We start from the raw sequence: 13,515 nt of genomic DNA on the forward strand, positions 1-13,515 counted from the left end.
AGAAAATAGAACAAAATTTCAGAATTTTCTCTATTAAACTATCTTAATCAGGGGATGTTTACCATCTGAAGGACCCACGGTCTTTAAATCAGTATCACAGGCTAGTGATTGATCATTGAAAACAAGAAGACAATTCTCTGTTAAAACAGGAAGCTCTTCTTGGGGTCTTCAATTTCTCTAGTTTTATGAGTTTTATCATATAGGTCTTTCTCTTCCTTGGTTATATTGATTTCTAAGCACATTCATCACTCATTCAGCAGCTGATGGGCTGCTGAGTGAGCCACCTTCTTGTTGTTATGTAAAGAGCAATAGAGAACATAGGTGTGCATGCATGTTTAGGAAGATGTTGAGTGCTCATACACTTTTATTACATTCCATTTCTCTTCAAATATTCTTAATGCTTCAGTCCTCCCCTGGTTTTGTTTCTGCCTCTCTCTCTCTCTCTTTTTCCCCCACATAAATATCTGGCTGTCATTCATAAAGAAGTTATTCCTTTTTTAATTTTTTATTAGATATTTTCTTCATTTACATTTCAAATACTATTCCGAAAGTCCCCTATACCCTCCCCCACCCTACTCTCTCACCTACCCACTCCCACTTCTTGGCCCTGGTATTCCCCTGAACTGGGGGGCACATAAAGTTTGCAAGACCAAGGGGCCTCTCTTCCCAATGATGGCCGACTAAGCCATCTTCTGCTACATATGCAGCTAGAGACATGAGCTCTGGGGATACTGGTTAGCAGATTCACATATATTGCCCCTGTGTTAAGTTAGTCATATAAGATGCTGACAGTGCCCAGATGTCGCTGCCCATTGTGGTCGCAGAGGCAGAGAGGGAGACTGAGCTGACAGCAGTCGTCCTTGTCTCACAGGGCAGCCCCAGCAGCTGCATCAGGGTCCTGAGGGGGTGGCATTGGGAGGGAGCGGCTCTGGTCTTGCTGTTTACTCAAAGCCAGCTTTGAACTTGCTGTGAGGTTGGCCTTAAACTTGAGATCCATCTGCCTTACCCTCCTGAGTGGCATATCACCAACTTGGGGTTGCTGAGTGGATTACCATCCGTGTATGTAAAACTTGACATCTCAATAAATACGATTCTTAGAAAAAAATCTTAGAGACAGAGTTTAGTAAATAGATGAAGCCAAAGATGAGTGAAAACAGATGTTTCTTCGAGAGCTTACAAGCCCTGTGAGAGGAAGCAGGCTGGTACCATGAACACAGCCAGGGATGAGGCCGACCTTCTGGCTTTGAGCCAGCAGGAAGAGCTAGTGGATTTGCCAGACTACCCATTGAGTACCAGTAAAGATGAGAAGGACAGTGATGGAGAACAAAACTGTCAAAAGCTCCTGTAAGCAGTCAGCTCCCTTGGTAGAAAAAATAAATGGAAGTTGGCATAGTGATCTGAGGCTAGTCCAATGCTGTCAGAGTTCAATGTCACTTCTGAAGGGTCAAGTGAAAGATGGGTCCTCTCCGAATTGATTGGGTCTGCTACAGCATTATCTTAGTTGGCTGCTGTGAATAAACAACTGCATAGAGTCAAGTCAAAGACTCTGACCACACCCCTTAACAACAAAGAGGCTGACTGAATCTTCAGGGAAGCAAAACCTCACAAATGCTCTCCAAGTGGGATCTTGTCTTTCTGAAGAACCAACAAGCAGAGCAGTTGTTTTTTGGTTTTTGCTTTTCCATAGAGAATGAGCTACCAACTGTTGCTACCATTGAAAATGTAATTCACTGATTGGAAAACAAGAAGCTTTTAACCTCCTTCATAAGAACAAGCAACCAGTAACAGACCCTTTATTGACTCCTATGGAAACAGCCTCTGTCAAAACCATGAGCCTGGAATAAGCCAAGATACACCAAGCAGAGCTTCAGAGCAGTCCTATTATGATGCAAGAGCTTGAAGAGAGAAGAAAATCAAGAGCAAAAGTATCACAGAGTTCTAAAGAAAGGAAAGACCAAGGAACTCTTAAAAGAGGTTGAACAGTTGTGGCAGGACTGCCTGAATGCTGCATTGCAAGAACTGGGTAACACGTGAAGGCCAGAATGACAGAACATGTGAGCTTTAAGCACCACAGCAATGGGAAATGGGCAAAGTCAAGGGCAATTATGGCTAAATATGACCTGGAGGCTTGAAAAGCTATGCAAGAACAAGTAGCTAAGAGCAGAGAACTGACACTAAAACTCTGGGTAGTTTCAGAGAGTGAGGAAGAGTATGATTGCACAGAATCAGGAAGAGTCCCTGTCTCCAATGGAATGGATGACCTACAGATGAATTGCAGATGGTATAAATCCCTGTATGCTTAGCAGTTACAGTAGCAATGCACAAGGGAATGAGATCAAGACAGACCCTGAACAGATACCTGAATTGGTGGCCCATGTGTCTTCTGAGAGTGAGGGAGATGAAGGACCAGTGGCAGAGAACTTATGTTGAAAGAAAAAAAGAGTTGATCCCAACAATGCTAAGCCAATGGGTGACCAAGAAATAAAAGACTCTAATAGCCAGCAGCTTTATTATCTGAGTCGAGAATACAGAAACTTAACAAGGAAAGCCATCAATCTGAGAGTCAAAAAGTGAGTTCAGTGGAAACTGCTCTCCATATCCAGAGAGAGGATCTTCCCTTAGGGAAGCTCGTGGTGCTTCAAAGGATAGAGAGAGCACATGTTGTGGAACAACAAGGAGAGTTGGGCAAAGAGAGACATTATCCAAAACAGGGCTTTCCTGACTTTTGTTGAAAGGGGAGTGGAAAGAGATGAACCCCTTCCAGGTAGTTTCAGATGCCATTGGAGGAAAGAAAAAGAAGGAACAAATGGCAGATCTACCGACCCTCCTAATTACACCACCTCCTGTGAAGTCTTTGGCAGTGCCCACACTACAGGAGTAGGAAGATGAAGTGGAGACAGATCACAAGCAGCTAATAAAGGAAGCTTTTGCTGGGAATGATGTCATAATAGAGTTCTTAAAAGAGAAAAGGGAAGCTACAGAGGCAAATAATCCAAAGGACTTAGACCTGTCATTGCCTGGATGGGGAGAGTTGGTTGGTATGGGCCTGAAGCCCAGCGCTAAGAAAAGGTGCTGTTTTCTTATTAAAGATCCTGAAAGCTCTGCAAGAAAAGACAAGAATTTACCATATGTGATTATCAATGAGAAGAGCAACATCCCTGCAGCTGCTAATCGGGTGCAAGTGGTTCTACACCCATTTGCCCACCACCAGCAATTTAAAAGGACTATCCAGAACACCGAGGGCCTTCCAAAAGCTGACAGTTCCCAAGGTTGGCACCAAACTAGGCCATATCATTATGCCCATAAAAGCAGAAAGTGTAGGGAATCACTCTTCCACAAGATCTGATCTCTCTATCTTATAGAGCAATCAGAAGTGCCTCTCCAGAAAGCATCAAAAACAGCTGAAGAAAAACTCTGTATATTGAGCTGCCAGTGCAGTAGCATCTTTTGTTCTGGGACTAGGAACCTCTAGTGTTTCTCTTGGTTGTATCATGGTGCTTCAAGGTCATTTCTTAAATTGACAGAACATTGTGTATGTAAGCCATATTGTAGAAATAAGACATTTTTATCTAGTAAAGAGCTTCTATTCCATTTTGAGATACTTGATAAATTTAGAAATGATTCATTTATGGGAAAAATGTAGAATACTTATATAAGTACCTATCCTAGGCTTAGAGTGGGATGAATGGACCAAGAAGTTCAGGCTGGGATTGGGCAGAGGAAGCATGGGCAGCAAAATAATTAGTTTAGATATTAAGATAATAGATCCTGATATAGTGTCTCATATATGTAATTCAGCATTCTGAGAGGCTGAGGGTCATTTAATTGAGGCCACAGAATGAGAACTTGGCAAAAAAAAAAAAAAAAAAAAAAAGAAGCCCAAATGGATTCTACAAAGAGTTAACAGGCAGAGTGAACAAATTTAGAGACTTGAAGAAGACAGACAATGAAGATAGATGCGAATAGAATTTAAGAATAAAGTGTTACACAGCACTACTAAGTCTGCCATGCCCGGATAGCTTTCCAGAGCTTTGTTAGTGCAAAATGGAAGATTCCCTTTTCATAGTGGATTTCCTCTTCTCCACCTGATATGGGGAATCTGATCCCAATCTTCTACCTGAGGAAGGTCATGGAGGAATTTTCTGGAGGAAATTACAGATTTAATTTCTAGGAATGTCTTTCCATGCAAACAAGGTATCCCCTGAACCTTAAACTTCAGCTTATGAAACTTCACCTTAAGAAGAACCCCTTCCCACTCTCCAGGATCAATATATATATAGCCCTTGATTCACCCTGAATAAAGTATATGCACACAAGCTGTTTGATTGACTACTGTCTAAGATAAGAAAGCTGTTTTCTATAAGTTGCAACACTGAAATCTTCAGAGAAGCCCTTCCCCCAGCATTCACTGCCAGACCTGGATCCTGCTGTGGACTTTGCTTTATCCTTTTCTGCCTCGTGTGTAAAGGAAAAATCAGACTGCAGAACTGGGCTTCAGTACATCCTTCCCTGCTTGGCATACTGTGGAATTTGGCTCCGCTCCATCCTTCCTTCCCCTCATGATGTCCAGCAGTCCCTGGACATCCCAAGGGAAGAAGTGGAAAAAAAGGAAGCACAAAATGTGACATAGAATGGAGAGTACCAAGAAATCAGTTATGGAGGGCCTTAAATGCTTTGCAGAGAAATTTAGAATTATTCTTTTCTCTTAGGCAAAGTAGAGGAACTAAGATAGGAGATTGTTGTGGCATTTGTGTTAAAGGAGCGAGTGCCATGCTGGCAGCGTCCATCCAGGATTTTTGTATTAATGGGGGTAATAGTTGAAAATGTCAGCTATAGAAATTAGGGTGAGTATGGACAGAAGAGCTGGATGACAGGAAGAAGAATAATCACCTGGCAAGAGTTCCATGGAGAATGAGGGAGGAAAGTGATTTTATTTTATGAACGTGGGTGGGAAAATTAGGAAATTTGCAGACTGTGCTCTGCCAATGGACCAGCAGTGTCTCAAGTCAGTTTGTTGTTTTGCTCTCAATCACCACAAAAAAAGGTTAGTTTTATTACTACAAGACATGAAAAGAGTTAACATTTTTCTTCTCGTGGTTTGCATTATAGGGTTAGGAATATTAGAATTTACCAATGTTATTTTTAAACAAAATACCCATAAAAACTTAACTATTATGCCCAATTATAATTTATTTTAATATATTTAGTAATCTAAACTTTTTTAGTCAGACTACATAAAATTTATAATTCTATAGAGTTGGTTTTGTTTTGTTTTAAAGTTCTCCAGACTGTCTTCAAACTCACAATCTCAAAGTCGGCCTACCTGTCCCATCATGCCTGCTTTAAGGTTTATTTGTTTTGAGCAAGGTCCCACAGTGTAGCCCTGGCTTGCCTGAACTTGCTATGTAGACTAGACTGTACTTGAACTTGTAGCTACTCTTCTGCTTCAGCCCCCTCCCAAAGCCCCTGGCCCCACCCATCCATCCATCCATCCATCCATCCATCCATCCATCCACCCTCTTCCCCTTCCCCTTCCCTTCCCTTCCCTTCCCTTCTCTTCCCTTCCCTCCCTCTCTCACCTTCTCCCTCCCTGCCTGCCTTCCTTTCTTATGACAAGGTTTCTCTGTATAAGCCTGAGTGTCCTGGAACTTGTATAGGCAGGCTGGCCTGGAGCTCACAGATTCACTTGACTCTCTACCTCTTCCCCCCCTCCCCTAATATAATTATTTTATTGTAAATCTCTTCTTTTTTAATTAGATATTTTATTTATATTTCAAATATTATCTTTTTTCCTTGTTTCCTCTCCAAAAAAATCCCCTATCTTCTCCCCCCTCCCTTTGCTTTCCAACCCATCCACTCCCATTCCTGGTCCTGGCATTCCCCTATACTGGGACATAGAACCTTCACAAAGCCTCTCCTCCCATTGATGACCATCTAGGCCATCCTCTCCTATATATGCAGATAGAGACACAAGCCCCATAATGTGTTTTCTTTGATTGATGGTTTAGTCCCATGGAGCTCTGAGGGTACAGGTTAGTTCATTTGTTGTTCCTCCTATGAGGATTTGAACCCCTTCAGCTCCTTGGGTACTTTCTCTAGCTCATTCATCAGGGACCCTGTGCTCTGTCCAATGGATGACTGTGAACATCTACTTCGGTACTTGCCAGGCACTGGCAGAGCCTCTCGGGAGAAAGCTATATCAGGTTCCTGTCAGCAAAATCTCATTGGCATCTGCAATAGTTGCTGGGTATGGTGCTGGTACAACTACTCTGGAAATCAGTTTGGTGGTTTCTCAGAAAATTGGACATAGTACTACTGGAAGATCCATCAATACCACTCCTGGGCATATACCCAGAAGATGCTCCAACTTCTAATAAGGACACATGCTCCACTATGTTCATAGCAGCCTTATTTATAATAGCCAGAAGCTGGAAAGAACCCAGATGTCCTTCAACAGAGGAATGGATACAGAAAATGTGGCACATTTACACAATGGAGTACTATGCAGCTATTAAAAACAATGAATTTATGAAATTCTTAGACAAATGGATGGTTCTGGAGAGGATATCATCTTGAGTGAGGTAACCCAATCACAAAAGAACACACATGACATGCACTCACTGATAAGCTTTAGCCCAAAAGCTCAGAATACCCAAGATACAATTTGTAAAACACATGAAACTCAAGAAGGAATACCAAACAGTTAATACTTCAATCCTTCTTAGAAGGGGAAACAAAATACCCATGGAAGGAGTGACAGAGACAAAGTTCGGGGCAGAGACTGAAGGAAGGACCATCCAGAGACTGCCCCACCTGGGGATGCATCCCATAGACTCTCTACCTCTTAAATGCTGGGATCATCATGAGCCACATTTCAGGTTGTATGTTTAGAACAGATATAGTTCATGTTACTGTTTGGATTCTCCAGGTTCTGCTTAGTTTGGTTTTAAAAAATTAATACACTGGCTCAATGGTTTGTGACTTTTAGTATATAAAATTGGTTCCTGTCTGAATGTGTGGAAATAATTTGTTCAAATTTCCTTAAGAGTTTCCTTGATTATAGCACTATATGTTCTCTATGAAAAGTAGAAAATATGTAAGAACATAAAGCTGACAATTTAGAAATCAGTACTAATTTTGCATCCAAAATACAGCCACTGCTGATATTTTTGTTTGTTTTCTAACAAATGACTATATTGTGTATACTCAGTATTCAGCCTATTTTACTTGTTAATATGTCGCAAGCAATTACAGTGTTAACAGATGTTTGAACTATTTGTAGTTGCCATATAATAATCTAATGAATATATGTGTCACAGTGTGTTTGATATTTCCCAGTTACTATGTATTTGCCTATTTCCTTCTGAATGCCTGTTACAAATGACTTATTAAAGATTCCTAGAAGTGAAGCTTTAGATAATGGCTATGAAAAAATTGAGTGCTCTTAATAAAAAAATGTAAACTTGTTCCACCTATAGCGTTGCAGACCCATTCAGCTCTTGGGTACATTCTCTAGCTCCTATATTGGGGCCCTTGTGTTCCATCCTATAGATGACTGTGAGCATTCACTTCTGTATTTGCCAGGCACTGGCAAAGCCTCACAGGAGACAGCTATATCAGGGTCCTTTTAGCAAAATCTTGCTGGCATTTGCAATAGTGTCTGCATTTGGTAGCTGATTATGGGATAGACTCCCAGGTGGGGCAGTCTCTAGATGGTCCATCCTTTCGTCTTAGCTCCAAACTTTGTCTCTGCAACTCCTTCCATGGATATTTTGTTCCCTATTCTAGGGAGGAATGAAGTAGCCACAAGTTGATCTTCCTCTTGATTTTCTTGTGTGTTGGAAGTTGTATCTTGGGTATTCTAGGTTTCTGGGCTAATATCCACTTATCAGTGAGTGCATATCAAATGACTTCTTTTGTGTTTGGGTTACCTCACTCAGGATGATATCCTCCAGATACATATATTTGACCAAGAATTTCATAAATTCATCATGTCTCTAGCTGCATATGTAGCAGAAGATGGCCTAGTTGGCCATCATTGGGAAGAGCGGCCCCTTGGTCTAGCAAACTTTATATACCCCCGTACAGGGGAAAGCAGGGCCAAGAAGTGAGAATGAGTATCCACTGAGTGGAGCAGGGCAGGGGGAGGGTATAGGGGACTTTTGGAATAGCATTTGAAATGTAAATGAAGAAAATATCTAAAAAAAATAAAATAAAAATAAAATATGTTTTCCAAAGGGAAAAAAATTGTAAACTTGCTTTCCAAAAATAAATAAAAATAAATAAATAAATAGATAGATAAATAAATAAATAAATAAAATAAAAGTTATTAACATAATTGTAGTTCTGGTTCTTTGAACGTTACCAGAGTCATATATTGTTTTCTATATATCAGTGTTATTTAATAAAGATAAATAATATATACATTAAATTCATTTTCAATAATTTGAAAATTTCTGATAGCAAGTTTCTTTTATTCAATTATAATTTCCTTAAGGGGAAGTATATTGGCTTTCATACCAATATCTCTGCTATCTACTTCCATAATTGACAGATAATAGCTGTTAAATACAAATTTTTATATAACTGTTAAATATCTTAGATCACCCAGCATGCCCTGGTTGCAGGGGAATGTCAGGGCCAGGAAGTGGGAGTATGTGGGTTGGGGAACAGGGGAGGGGAGGGTATAGGGGACTTTTGGGATATCATTTGAAATATAAATGAAGAAAATATCAAAAAAATTTTAAAGAAGCAGATATGCAACGAAGTAAAAAAAAAGATAATATCAAATAAAACAAAATTTTAACATAATTTATCTTTCATGGTTTACCTTCCATTTTAGTCATGACGGTCAACGTAAAATTATATTGTTTTGATTTTTATTAGATATTTTCTTTATTTACATTTCAAATTTTATCCCCTTTCCTCATTTCCTCCCAAAATATCCCATCCCATTCCTCTCCCCCTGCTCACTAACCCACCCATTCCCTCTTCCCTGTCCTGGCCTTCCCCTAAACTGGGGCATTGAACCTTCACAAGACTGAGGGATTCTCCTCTCACTGATGTCCCACAAGTCTATCCTGTGCTACATATGCAGCTGGAGTCAAGGGTTCCTCCATGTGTACTCTTTGGTTGGTGGTTTAGTCCCTGGGAGCTCTGGGGGTACTGGTTGTTTCATATTGTTGTTCCTCCTGTGGGGCTGCAAACCCCTTCAACTCTTTGGGTACTTTCTCTAGCTCTTTTATTGGGGACCCTGTGCTCTGTCCAAGGCTGTGAGCATCTACTTCTGTATTTGTCAGGCACTGGCAGAGTTTCTCAGGTGACAGCTGTATTAGGTTCCTCTCAGTAAGCACTTGTTGGCATCTACAATAGTGTATGGGTTTGGTGATTATGTATGGGATGCATACTCAGGTGGACAGTGATACTTCAGTCCTTCTTAGAAGGGGGATCAAAATACCCATGGGAGGAGAAACAGAGACAAAGATTGGAGTAAAATTATATGTTAAACAGACCACACATCATACATATGGTCTGTTTCCTCATTAGTATGGCATACATATTTGTGCAATAAAGTGTGTGTTAGGTCCTTATGTTTGTTAGTCAGGGGACAGAAGGAATATTGAGGATATAATGCACTAAATTCTGTGAAAGTGTTTAGAAATGAAAGAGGAATTGTGGATTTTCTTCTGGATGGGTAAAATGTTCCAAGGAGGGAGGGCTCTTCAACTTACTCTGAGCCCATGAGTTATGACAGCTATCTCAGTGAGGCATGTTATCCGGTACAATCTTTACAGCAAACAATTGCAGTCATTCACTGTAGGGAAACCAAGAATATTTTTAGATGTGTTTGGTACTTTCTTCAACCTGTAGAGAAATATGGACAATGGGAATCATGCCATCTAGAGACAAGAATAATTTAAGCTGAGCCACTCAGCATGGAAGCATTTAATTCAAAATCTTCACATAATTTCCTTTTATTTAGGTCATTATTAAGAAATATCATCCTGCTTATCACATGTAAATTTTAAGCTTCAGCAGTATTGACTTTGAAACATACAGAACACTTCAGGGATTCTATTAATTTATGCAAGAATACCGGTTATGAAGAATTTGATTGTCAACTATACAGAACAATTTACTCTTGATATGGATTTTTGGCAAATATATTGGGTAAAAATCCTCTTATATTGCAGGCAGCTATACATTCCAAATTTTATTGGATTCATGTGCCATAGTCTTCTGTGTTTAACTTGTGGCATCTTTCTATAAATAGAAATATCCAGATGTTAACAGCAAAACAGCATTTTCTGTTCATCGGATGTACTCTGGACTTGTCACTGATGCTCAATTGTAGTGAGTGCTTTTACTTTTTGATTACGTTTGCTTTCATTTTTCTGCCCTTACACAACCATTCAGCAGAAAAGAAAGCATAAGACTCACTAACTGTAGACAACAACTTGGCTCTGATAGGACAAAAAGATCACAGAAGTAAACTTGATTGCTAAGGTAAGTTGTAAAATTCAAATAGATTGTCCTAACTATATCTTTAAAAAGTAGAGCAGTTTAGCTAACTTACTGCATGTTTAATTTTGAGATTAGGAACAATATGTACAAGCATATACATGTATGCATGTGACAAAAATTAATAATAATAAAAATAACCTGTGGATATTTTAAACTCTGTTGCCTGTCTGTGGAATCTGTTTCCTTAACTAGGATGACTTCTTAGGCCTTAGTGGGAAAAGATGTGCCTAGTCCTACACCGACTTGATTTGCCAGGGTGGATTGGTACCAAAGGGAGGTGGAAGGAATTGAGGTGGTGCTGTGTGTTGGAAGGACTGGGAGGAGTGGGGGCTGCAATGGAGTGCAAAGTGAACAAGTAAATTAATTAATGAAAGAGAGAGAGAGAGAGAGAGAGAGAGAGAGAGAGAGAGAGAGAGAGAGCTAGCAGTGCAGCATGACTGTTGCCTGGAAGACTGGATAGAGTCCACAGGCAGTGAGTGACTACACCATTAAGTAACAAGAAAATCTGAAAAAGAAAGAAAGAAAAGCCCATTTATAGCTTGCAGCATCTGATATTTTACAATATGGAATCTTTATTCAAGATGAAGGGCCAGAGTTGTCAAAACTTAAATCTGCTAACATTTCCAATTTAGTGATCATGGCATTAAAAATGGAATTTACTTAACCTTTGGTGTGTCCTCGAACATATAGATTAAGTCCACAGAAATGTCAGTGTCTGGCCCTCAGAGAGAGAACACTGCTCTCAGGGTGAAACAGTTATTGGAAAGAAAATGAAATAAAACGTAACATCACTGCATCATACTAAAATGAAAGAAAGAATGCTTAAATATTTACCTCCTGTTAAATTTGATAAATATGTTTCCATGTAGCCTTTCCAAAGATTTATCTTCATTGTTAAATATTGGAGTACCATTTTTTTTTCTGCCAACTTAGGTGGCCTTTCAGATTTCACTACTTCCTCCCTTAGGGAAAAGGAGGGGAATTGAGAACAGGAAGTATATCCAGCAAAATAAGTAATATCAGAGATGTCTGTGGAAGTCAGAGCTCAAATGTTTGCTCAAAAAATGAAGCTATAATAGGGAGCACAGGATTTCAGAATGACCTACAATTATATATACTTAAGAGAGCACGGAGCAAGGATTTTCATCATCTCAGCATTGTGCATTTCATGGCTTCCTCTTATTCTGCTAAAGGCAAAGGAAAGAACATTATTCTAGATTTTTGGAAACCAACTAAGTCTCTCTGATACACTGATTATTTAGGCTCAACTCTAGTTGGCTAAAAATAAATAAATACTTTTTCTCTTAAATGGCATGTGCCATAGATTCAAGTTCATCAAACAAGAAAGTAACACTGAATTATTGGCTGCCTCCTATTTTATTTCTAGATACTACCCACTCTGTCAGTAACTTATAAACTGCTGGGGAAAACTAAAACAGAAAGGACAACAACAAAACCCATGATCTTCTTCCAGCTCTTCAGATGCTGCAAAGATGTCTCATGGTTCTCAGGAGATGTGTTAACTTACTTAAATATACACCTGGTCCTCCTGTCTGCCCCTTGATTTGTTTCCAACCCACTGAATCTGGTTGATATTAGTTCCCATATTGTCTCAGGGTTTCTCTGTCTGAAATCTTTTTTGTTTGTTTGTTTGTTTGTTTGTTTGTTTGTTTGTTTTTGTTAAGTGTGTGTGTGCCTGTGTGTGACCAAGAGGCTATCCACAGAGATCTCTGGTCTGGCCTGGTAGGAGAGTTCAAGGGAAGAAGAAAGAGCATGAACAGGGAGGTGGAGGCAGGGAATGGCGGGCATGGGGGTTGGGGGGGGAGTGCCTCCTGCTGTCTCTACTGCTGCTGCCACTACTGCTATCTCCTGCTATGATGCTGCTGCCCTGGGAGCCCTTGTTGCCTCAAGACACTGGCTGCACTGGCTGTGGTGAGCTGAGCCAAGCTGAGGGCTGGCTAGTAAATGAGTGGAGTGAATGGGAACTTCAGGTGGCAAAAGCTTTGAGAGAGCTGTGTTACTGTCTTACAGCTCTCCCTGGCAGTATTATGAGTCTCGTGACAGATGCTCTCAGATGATGGAATAATTCTCACACACCTTTATTCCTTCTGCATAGAATATTATATACAGTTTGGGGGTGGGATGGGTCTTGTAATAAGTGCTTTCTATTATCTTGGATTGAGATGCCTCATCTACATGAGGAGGGACTGTGGACATAGCCCCTATGTGACTGGTAGTGACAATTCTCTCTATGAGGTGGTGTGGCTATGTGACAGGGGCCTGGATTTGGGAGCAGGCAAAGCTCCTACCATCCCTTCTGGGTCTCTGTGGCTTCAAGCCCTAACTCAACCTTACCAGGCTTTCTTCCATCGTCCACTGCCCCACAAGCATATTTATTTATTTGTGCCTAATAGGATCATTATTTGTAGTTTTCACCACTCTCAGCTCCTATATACATCTTATGAGTTCCTCAACCATGTCACCTTTGACCCTATAGATGTACTGTACAATATAGGTATACTCTGAGGTATATTTATGGTATATCCACTGAGCATATTATAGATTTCTGAGGACTGATAAATGGTACATGTTATTGAATCAACTTGCCTCAATTAACCATAATTAATCATAATTAATAATGCACAGTTTCAGACCAGTTACTAAACCTATACATTATGCAGTTCCTTGTATGTGAAATGAAAAATAATATTTAGTGTCTGTATGTATGGATTGTAGTAAGACATCCTATACCAGGTAGAAACAAATACAGAAACCCACATCTGGACAATGAGCAGAGAGTGAGAGACCTTGGAACACCCAATTCTAAATAAGATATCTTCATTAAACCCTTCCAGTCAAGGCTGAGCAAACTACACAGAATAAGAAACACAAAGACCACCAAACTGATTTCCAGAGTGGTTGTACAAGCTTGCAATCCCACCAACAATGAAGGAGTGTTCCCCTTTCTCCACATCCTCGCCAGCATCTGCT

General features: G+C 40.1%; 1 pseudogene; it reads left to right on the forward strand.

Annotated features, from left to right (window-relative positions):
• Nucleotides 1–1,131: 1,131 nt before the first annotated feature.
• Nucleotides 1,132–3,425, forward strand: LOC110291907 (annotated as a pseudogene).
• Nucleotides 3,426–13,515: the final 10,090 nt, after the last annotated feature.

This window comes from Mus caroli, chromosome 3, assembly GCF_900094665.2.
Source record: "Mus caroli chromosome 3, CAROLI_EIJ_v1.1, whole genome shotgun sequence".
NCBI classification, from domain to species: Eukaryota; Metazoa; Chordata; class Mammalia; order Rodentia; family Muridae; genus Mus; species Mus caroli.